At 38.5% G+C, this 9,156-nt stretch overlaps 1 pseudogene; it reads left to right on the top strand.

The window, feature by feature from the left end:
• The first annotated feature begins 1,466 nt into the window (after positions 1 to 1,466).
• LOC131236129 (protein PHOSPHATE STARVATION RESPONSE 3-like) lies at positions 1,467 to 9,156 on the top strand (annotated as a pseudogene).

Genomic DNA, 9,156 nt, shown 5'->3' on the forward strand with positions numbered 1-9,156 from the left:
ACACTGTTTCCTATAATGTGGTCCACTTGAGATTGGGATATACCTCATTTTTTGTGTAATAACATATAAGTATCTAGAAATATAATTGAACGGCATTGATGAAACAAATACATCATAGTGGGGCCCACAGAGCATCGATCGCCAGCCATTGGCTGGTGGCAGGGGAGTCGTTTTCACTTTCCAACCACTCGTCTTGGTAAGACAGCTGTACATAGCTGTGTGCGGTACACCAACGAACACTTTCTTATTGTACACAGTAAGTATTGTTGGGGCCCACCTTGAATGCATGTGGTTTATCCACGCCGTCCATTCGTTTTTGAAAATTATTTTAGTCGTTGAACCCAAAATCGATGCATATTCAAAGCTCAAGCGGACCATGCCATAGGGAAAAGTAGAAGTATCAATAAGAGCTACTCCGGATCGGATAGGTTCGGATCTGATCGGATCCATTCGGATCGGGTTTTCGGGTCGGGTCGGGTCGGATCAGCGACTATCCGAAGTCGACCCAAAAGATTTCGGATCTAAATGGAGCTACCCGATCAACACCGATCCAGACCGTCGGTTCGGTTCTAATCGGGTCGGAACGGGTCTGATCGGGTCGGATCCACCGGATCGGGTCTCTTTTGCCCAGCTCTACCCACATGGCTACTGTATACACGTGGCAAAACTCCACGACCTACCATGATGTTTGATAAGGTCACATAGACATGGATGAAAGGAAAACAAATATTAGCTTGATTTAAAACTTCTTTGGTAGCCCACCGATGGATTCTCTCTCTCTCTCTCGGTCCGCTCTCCACCGCGCCCTCTCTCGGTGCTCTCTCTCTCTCGGTGCTCTCTCTCTCGTACATCCACATGAGGTGTGTCTCTCTCTCTCTCTCTCTCTCTCTCTCTCTCTCTCTCAATACCAATTTAGGGATTTGGGAATTTAGTAATTTGTGGATTCCTGATTCGATGTGGACCCTCATTTAGGGATTTGGGGATTTTAGGGCTTTTAGATTTGAATGTGGACCCCGAATCGGGGATTTTCTGATATTACAAATTAGGGATTTAGGAATTTTAGAATTTTAGGGATCTTGAGGATTTTAGGGATTTAGGGATCTTAAGGATTTTAATACTTTAAACAGAAAAATATAATAGCTAGGAGGATTGGAGAGATCCAGAAAGCAATATAGTTGCAAGTTTGCCATCACAAAAGAATTACAGGAATGCCATTACAAATCATCCCTCAACAAGTACAGCTTTGTCTATTATATAATATGCACAGGTGATTGATCTTTCTCAAAGTATCTGGGTATCATGATTCCGGGAAAATCAGTACCAGTTCATGTGAAATGGATCAAGTATACTTTACCTGGCCGTGCTTCCCTTTGTATGTATTTCTGTTGAAGACCAAACAGGAATTCAACTTTGCTAGGTTGGGCTGGGTTAAGGGTCAACCAGAGCCAACCCGATCTCTAGAGAACCTGATCCACAACCTGCTCTAATCCGTATTCTAACCCAAGTGAGACTGAACAAAAAATTGTTTTCTGGATATTGCAGCTTGCTAAATGGTTCTCTTATATATGGAGATCACCAATGTATATGATCTGGATGTTGTTTATGACAGTCCTGATGATGTGCCTGAAGATGTAATGTGAAAAGCTTTTTATTCTTAACATGATCTCTTTCTTGTCCTCTTTTACAGAGTTGTGAATTTTGTATCAATGTTTTATATAAATCTCTCTTTATGAATTTATTTATCTACCTGTCTCTCTGTATCTATCTACTAATTTATTTTGAACTGCTTTCCTTTTATAGTGATGATGGATTCAATAGCATTCAGGGTAAAATTATCTACTATTCAATAGTACCAGTTCTTGTTTACATATTGGATCAACTCATGTGCAGGTTGTTTATAATCTAGATTGTCCAGCTCAGCAGCAAACTTCCTAAAGGTCAAAATTCTGGCACCTGTTTGCTAATTATGTTGTGTATGAATCAATGGGAGGATCCTTATAAATTGTTCATATTCCAGGAAGCTTACAAGGCTGCAATGCATTATCTATACCATGATACTTGGTAATTTGTTATATATTTCTGGTCCACAAATCTTACTATTCATGTTTATGTTTCTCATTTAGGTTTTCAAGTTGCAATTTGTTTGATTGCTATGGCCAGACAGGCTAGGTAGTATTTTAATTCAAACTCACTGAGACATTTGGTGATGCTTTAAAAACTCAGTCCCTAATGTTCAAAAGGAGAAATCCAGCGGAGGGCTAACCATGGCAGCCCATCTCAGTGACTCTCAGGTATGAGTTCTCATTCCGCATGTCTCTGTTGCTTTGGTACATTTGTAAACATGTGCCTATGGTAGCTGTTTTTATTTTTTATTTTTAAAAGGAAGGTGGAATCATTCCACCTGAATTTTATTTAGGTGAAACTGGAATATACAGCCATTCCACCTGAATTCCACCTAAATTTTAAAAGCAGCCTGCCTTTTGCTTTTAAGTTACCCACCTTCATTCAATTCCAATACTCTCCCTACTTTTTAGCACAACAGATGGCTTCATCACACACACACACACACACACACACACACACATACACACACACACTTGAACCCATGACCTCGGTGTTGATAGGCACTCTTATCTACCAATGAACCATGGGTTGGATCCCTGAGTATCTAAAACTAAATTACACTATCGATATCGTGGGGTCCAACGAGATTAATGGACAATTGAGATGAAAATACCCAGCAGTCCAATTTCAACAAGCAAATGGTTATAAATCAGTGCTTTCGGTCATTAAATCAATCTTATTTAGGAGATATGACCTATCTATAGTGCTTCCTGCAATTGGATGGTTTGATTTGAATTAATGTGCCATGTGTATGATTTCTTAATGCCTGTATATCAACCATCACACACATCACCAGTTTGAAATAAACTCTCAATCATACTCTGTGGCAGGGCAATATCTGGCGTGTTCATGTGATGAATGGGAAATGGTTATAAATACACGAATCAGATGATTCATCCAAACAGCCAAATTGTCTTGTTAGTGGAAAATAGTTGAAAACGTTTTTCATTTCCGCATGAATTCCGTGTATCCAAACACAGTGCTATGCTGACATGTACATCTATACAAGCTTCTGCTTTCTTATCCTGTTGTTCTGTGTTTTGTTATCAATATTTTATTCCTGTTTATCAATAGGTACTCTCATTTTACATAGAGTTATCTCATGAAGAGTAGAGATGAAGTTTTACACCTAATGTTGGGCACACAGGCATGGAGAGCAATAATCTCATGCTTTGTGACAATATAACTTCATCAATTATTGTGTTTCAAACCTAGCACAGCCCGCACGGTTTTGTTCTCGGGGTTGCCCCCAAAAGGCCTCATATAGTATAGGGTGACAACTTTACATATAACTACCATTACTTCAGACAACTCTTTCGATGTGGGACAGGTTATGTTATAGTCAACTGCAACAGTAGCCAGCCCCGCCCACATCGCGCCCGCCCACATTGAAGCAGTGATCGGGGCGTCACATTATCCCCCATCGAGGGCAGAGTCATCCTCGTCTCTGATATGATTTGTAATAGCCCACGCCCACACTGTATGATATTGTCCGCTCTGGGCTTGTGCCCGCACGGCTTTGTTCTCATAGTTTTCCCCAAAAGGCCTCATGTGGGGGAAGGATATTGGTAGCTCGCCCAGACCCGGTGCTCCTGTGGTCCCGCCCCCATCAACACCTATCCCCCCGCGACGACCACCCGAACTGATCACCCATCAGAGTCCGCCGCGGTGGTTTTGTTCCCCCGAGGAAGGCCTCATACTATGAAGGTCCTAACTTCACATATAACCACCATTAATCCAAACACACTGCTATGCTCACATGTACATCTATACAAGCTTCTGCTTTCTTATCCTATTGTTCTGTGTTTTGTTATCAATATTTTATTCCTGTTTATCAATAGGTACTCTCATTTTACATAGAGTTATCTCATGAAGAGTAGAGATGAAGTTTTACACCTAATGTTGGGCACACGGGCATGGAGAGCAATAATCTCATGCTTTGTGACAATATAATTTCAATTATTGTGTTTCAAGCCCAATTTTGAGTTTGTGTTATTTAAAATGATGGCTGTTTCTTTTTTCTTTAAATTTTGGACAGGAATTGTCTAGTGATGTTGCAACTTTTGGAGTTGGGGCTATTCAGGTGACAATCACAACTCTTTTGCCACATCTGAAAAATTCTCTTCTCCACTCATGAATGTTCTTATTGCGTGCATGTTACTGATGTTTGGTCCTAATAATGCATGCTAATACATATTTTTGTTTAGGTCGTTGAGGCATATTTTTGTTTAGGTTGTTGTTACTGTAATTACTACTTAGTGGACAAAGCGGGTAGACGTCTTCTTCTTCTTGTGAGTTTTTGGAAGGATGGTTGATTCTACTTACTGTTGGAGCTATCTGTTCAACTTTAAAAACTGATAACCAATCCTAGTTGTTGTTATAGGTCTCCTCTTCTGGAATGTCACTCTCTCTTCTCTTTGTTGCAGCTGCATTTTACTTAGAGGTTAGTTTTACAAACCATTCCTTCCAAAAAAAAAAAAGGTAGTTTGTAAGTCCAATATTTTCACTTATTCCAGTACGTGCTTGCTTACTACATTAAAATGTGTCCAGTAGCTCTTGGCCCATCTTGAAGAGGACTTTATTTTTTCTTGCAATTTTCTCTTTCTTTTCTTTTTTCAAAGATTTATCTTCTTTTATGATTTTGTCAGATTTTGTTTTTCTTTTTTGCTAAATTGTTATAATAATGTGGATGCATAGGATTTTAGATCCGAAGATGCTCGTGTCCACAGTCTACTCAGCCTAGTTTCACTGGTGGGAATTCCGGTATGTCTTCAATGTTGACTCTTCATGGTCTCATTCATATGCTCCATTTCTTGTAAAGCATTGTCTGATTGATTCCTTAGTTTCAGGCATTTATAGTTTCATACTCTTGGAATGGGAGCCCTTCCATGGGTTATAAGGAATTTTTTTCCGCTTCTCTTTGATCTTTTAAATGAATTGTTGCTTACTTTATGCAGGAAATTTATGAAATGCCTCAAGTTCCACCTGTCCCAGTAGTTGGATCTAAAGGCAATGATACCCATCAGCATCTGGTCTCTCCTGCAGTTCAAATCCCTTCAAGCCCCTCAACTTCCTTGGCCGCAGCTCTAAACAAGCCACGGTTGAGATGGACGCCTAAGCTCCATGAGCAGTTTGTGGAAGCTGTTAACAAGCTTGATGGGGCTGAGAGTGAGCATATAATTTTTTCTATTTCCTTTTTTCCTTTTTTGTCAAGTAAGGTCAGTGACTGATGATCCCTCTTATGAGGGTTTAACCATTGTCATCATGCTCGTTGTTGAGGGTATTTGTGAGTGCACAACTTCAAGTAATGCACACACACACAAGGCATTTTTCATCTCACACAGGTCAGTATGAAATGCAGAGGCTACTCCAAAGGGTATATTGAAGGTAATGAATGTTCAGGGTTTGACAATCTATCATGTAAAAAGCCACCTACAGGTATTTTCAGTTTTTTTTTTCTTCTTTCCATGAATTATCGTTATCTTAACAATTCATTCAGCTGCTATCACACTCGATTACTTTATGTATTCAGCTTCTCATGAATTACCTAGATCTTTAATATTGAATCAGTTCCAATGCCATTTGATACCTAATAGTTTTGTATGTGGTCGTAACTTATAGAAATACTGACTTGCCAAGTATCTTCCGGAGGCAAAAGAAGGTAATATATGATAACACATATGGACTTGTTCTTATGCTGAGTAATGAAGTGCTTACTACGTAATCTAGTAACATGATATGTTAACCACCAGTCAGTCATCTTGAGTTAAAACTATATATTTGTTAATGGCATGTATAGTGATATCCAATCTGTGCTCCTAATTGATTAAGTCGGAAGGAAAGATGACTTCTCCAAATGTTCTAGTAGAATAATGAGCTCATCTTAATTAAGTAGACATGTCTACAAATTCTATAGATCTCCCTTAGAGGCAGACTTGTAATTGTCACTTTACTTTTGACAGTCTTGTCTTTGGTTATGTATTTTCTCATTTTATTCTTGGGTAATTGTTTATATTTGGGAGAACACCTCATTTCTTGCTGTTGCAAGCATGATTTTTCCACCATCACCTTCTCTCAACTGGAAGCATCTATGCTGTGGGCTCTTGGAGCCTTGAAATGGCACCGAAAAAAAATTCAAATATTTGTAGAGAAATTCATAACCCCACAGAAGGGTACTTTTCATAGGAAGGTCTTTATGTAGAGTAGTGGAACGTAGGTTTCTTTATGATTTTTGGTTCTAACTACGTGCTGTATAGAGAAAAAGTCTTCATCTAAAGACATGAAGGGAGCTTCTGTTGGTACTAAATCCGATCCACGCATCCAAAGGTAAGCCTTCATCCTATCTTTTTTTCTTTCTTCTCTTTTGTTCTTTTACCCACAAATTTGTCAAGTAACTCTTCATTATTTAGTATTCTTTTAATTTTTTTATTATATATTTTTAATTTCAAAACCATATAGCATATAGTGGACACTTAATCCCTGACGCTTCCTTAACCGGCCAAGTTACCTTTTAGTCAGTTTATTTATTTATTTATTTATTTATTTATTTTTAAATCTATAAATTAAAAACAGTGCTGTGAACCACTATCTATCACTGATTTTTGGATTTATTAAATGGGCAGAACTAAGCACATGCTGCATGAGATGGAAAAGTCCCAAAATGAGTTGTGGGTGAGATTGGTTTCTTACAAACCCAATGTTAATTCGGGTGAGCTTCAAACACTATCCATTAGTTCTACTACAATTTGATCTTCACATGGAAATGGCTCTATCCACTTCTTCAGTTACTGGTAAGTTGAATTAGGGAATGTTTGTAATCTTTTGTGCATAGTAGTGGAAGAAGAATGGGTTGGACCTAATGGATGGTCCAAGTAAGTGACATGCTCATGAGGCCAAATGTTACCGTGTACGGGAAGGTTTCTATGCACTTCACCCACTAAATCATTTCTCTTTAGGAAATTATGAAAGAGGAATATGGCATGTAAAGACCAAGGTATTAAAAAGTAGTTATGTAATGGCCGCTACATTGTTACATAAAACCCTTTCTTTTAGACGGTTGCTTTGCTCTCTTTATTAAATTGTTTTGGTTCTTACTTGAAAAGCAAGCTGCTTTTATTCTTGTCATGAATGATTTGTTTGGATGCACAAAGTTGTACTATCTTATTGAACGTTGTTAATCCAAAATCTTAAATCTTTCTATTTGTAGTACATTGCAGATAACAATATTGAGAACAACCCATGTCATGGATTTGATGAGTGGTCACTCAAGATAAAAACCAATGCACGCCTGAATGAAGTTCTGAAAATGTTGTTGGTTTTTCTTCTTCAGTTATTCTTGAAAGTTATATTGGTTGCTTTCAAAAGACAAGCAACTAGGCCCTCGGTATTCAAATAAAATCTTATTAGTTGTTGCATGGTTTCTTTCACAAGTTCTGGTATATTGCCTCGAGAAGTTGCTACTCCCACACCTGCGTGAAGCCTTTCCCATCCACACGCAGGCGCACATGCCAATGTGGCACACATGTACAGGATATGAGATTTCCATTAGGTATGCGACACAGTTTAGATATTCTGGCCAAAATAAGGCCATTTCACTCAGATGAGCAACAGTTAACAAAAGAAATGCTTGGCTAATTTTTATTTTTATTTTTCTTGCCATCCATTTGTTTTGTACACTTTGGCTGACCAGAGTGGAACAGCCTAGTTTTGATCTAAACAAGTGCAACCCACCTGATGGATAGCTTGGATCTTGCACAAGTGTGCCATATTGGCACGTGTTCTTTTATGTGGATGGGCAGCAGTTCACTTGTGTGTGGGCTCAGCAAACCTGTTGTCTCAGTTCTCAGTCTCCTTTAGTAGTTAGTCTTATAAAATACCAGATTTCTTCTCATTTTCAGGATGAAGTGAACAAGCTTATCAGTTCAACCCTGGGTGAAAGGGAGAGATATAATACGCCTTTTTATGGCCTGGATAAAGAATCCCATACATGGGAAGACATTAGTAGACAGTAAGTAGCTGAAGTTTTTGTCTCATTTTCTTTTTTCATTTTCTAATGAAAAATGACAGAGTGATGCTTATCAAGCCACGGGCTGCTACAACCTCCTATGCTATGATGTGCAAAATTGTAATAATGGGATTGGCACTTTCACTTGGGTTGAGTTGTTTAGTTATTAATGGATGGGTGGAATTTTGGTGTTGGGTGTTTTGAGCATATGGGCTTGGGTTTTGCTATTAAGTTTTTTACGTGTTTGGATGCTCAGTTCAATTGCATATCAATTTATTAGGATTGTTGTGTAATTTGGAGTCAAGTCTTCCAAAGTGAGGGGAAGTTGGGCTAGCCCCAAATTCATTTAGGACTTGTTTGCTTGGATGGGCCTGATGAAAATGGATAGGATAGGCCATCCATTTTGTTTCTAGCTTTGATGAAAGGCAGCAGATTGGAAATGGGTGCGTTTTTAATGTTTACTTGCTTTCAAACAGAACATTTTGATAGATCAAACGCCTGATTCTTTTAATGATGAGTTCAATCACCACTGCTTTCAATCTAATAGTTATGTATCCTCATCATAGATGTAGAGCTGAAGGCGAGTGGTGACCTCACCAAGGTTGTAGAGCTAAATGGCGTGTTCTTAGCCATTGGTTAGAGTGAGAGGCTACAGGGGCTATTGATGTCTATTGGTTGAAATTTAAGTTTGTTCAGGTAAGCATGATTTTCGAGCATGGATTTTCTCATACTTGAGTCTATTTCTATGATAAGAGTACTCATCTGTACATAAATGTGACAATGCTTATTAGTTGGAATGGGTTTTACATGTGGCCATGGGCATTTGCATAATATAGTTGATGTGGGCATTTCATTAGCATGGTTAAAAAGTGAGCTTTATACAGGGACTACGTTGGATATGTGTATTTGGCATGGTCACTTTTTAATGTTGTGTTTTTTTTTTTTTCTTTTCTTTTCTTTTCACATGTATTTACTGTATGGTTTGTGTATTTGGATGGTATCCTCATTGTTGCATGTTTGATGTTTGC

The sequence above is a fragment of the Magnolia sinica genome, unplaced genomic scaffold, assembly GCF_029962835.1.
Source record: "Magnolia sinica isolate HGM2019 unplaced genomic scaffold, MsV1 ctg238, whole genome shotgun sequence".
Classification (NCBI taxonomy): Eukaryota; Viridiplantae; Streptophyta; class Magnoliopsida; order Magnoliales; family Magnoliaceae; genus Magnolia; species Magnolia sinica.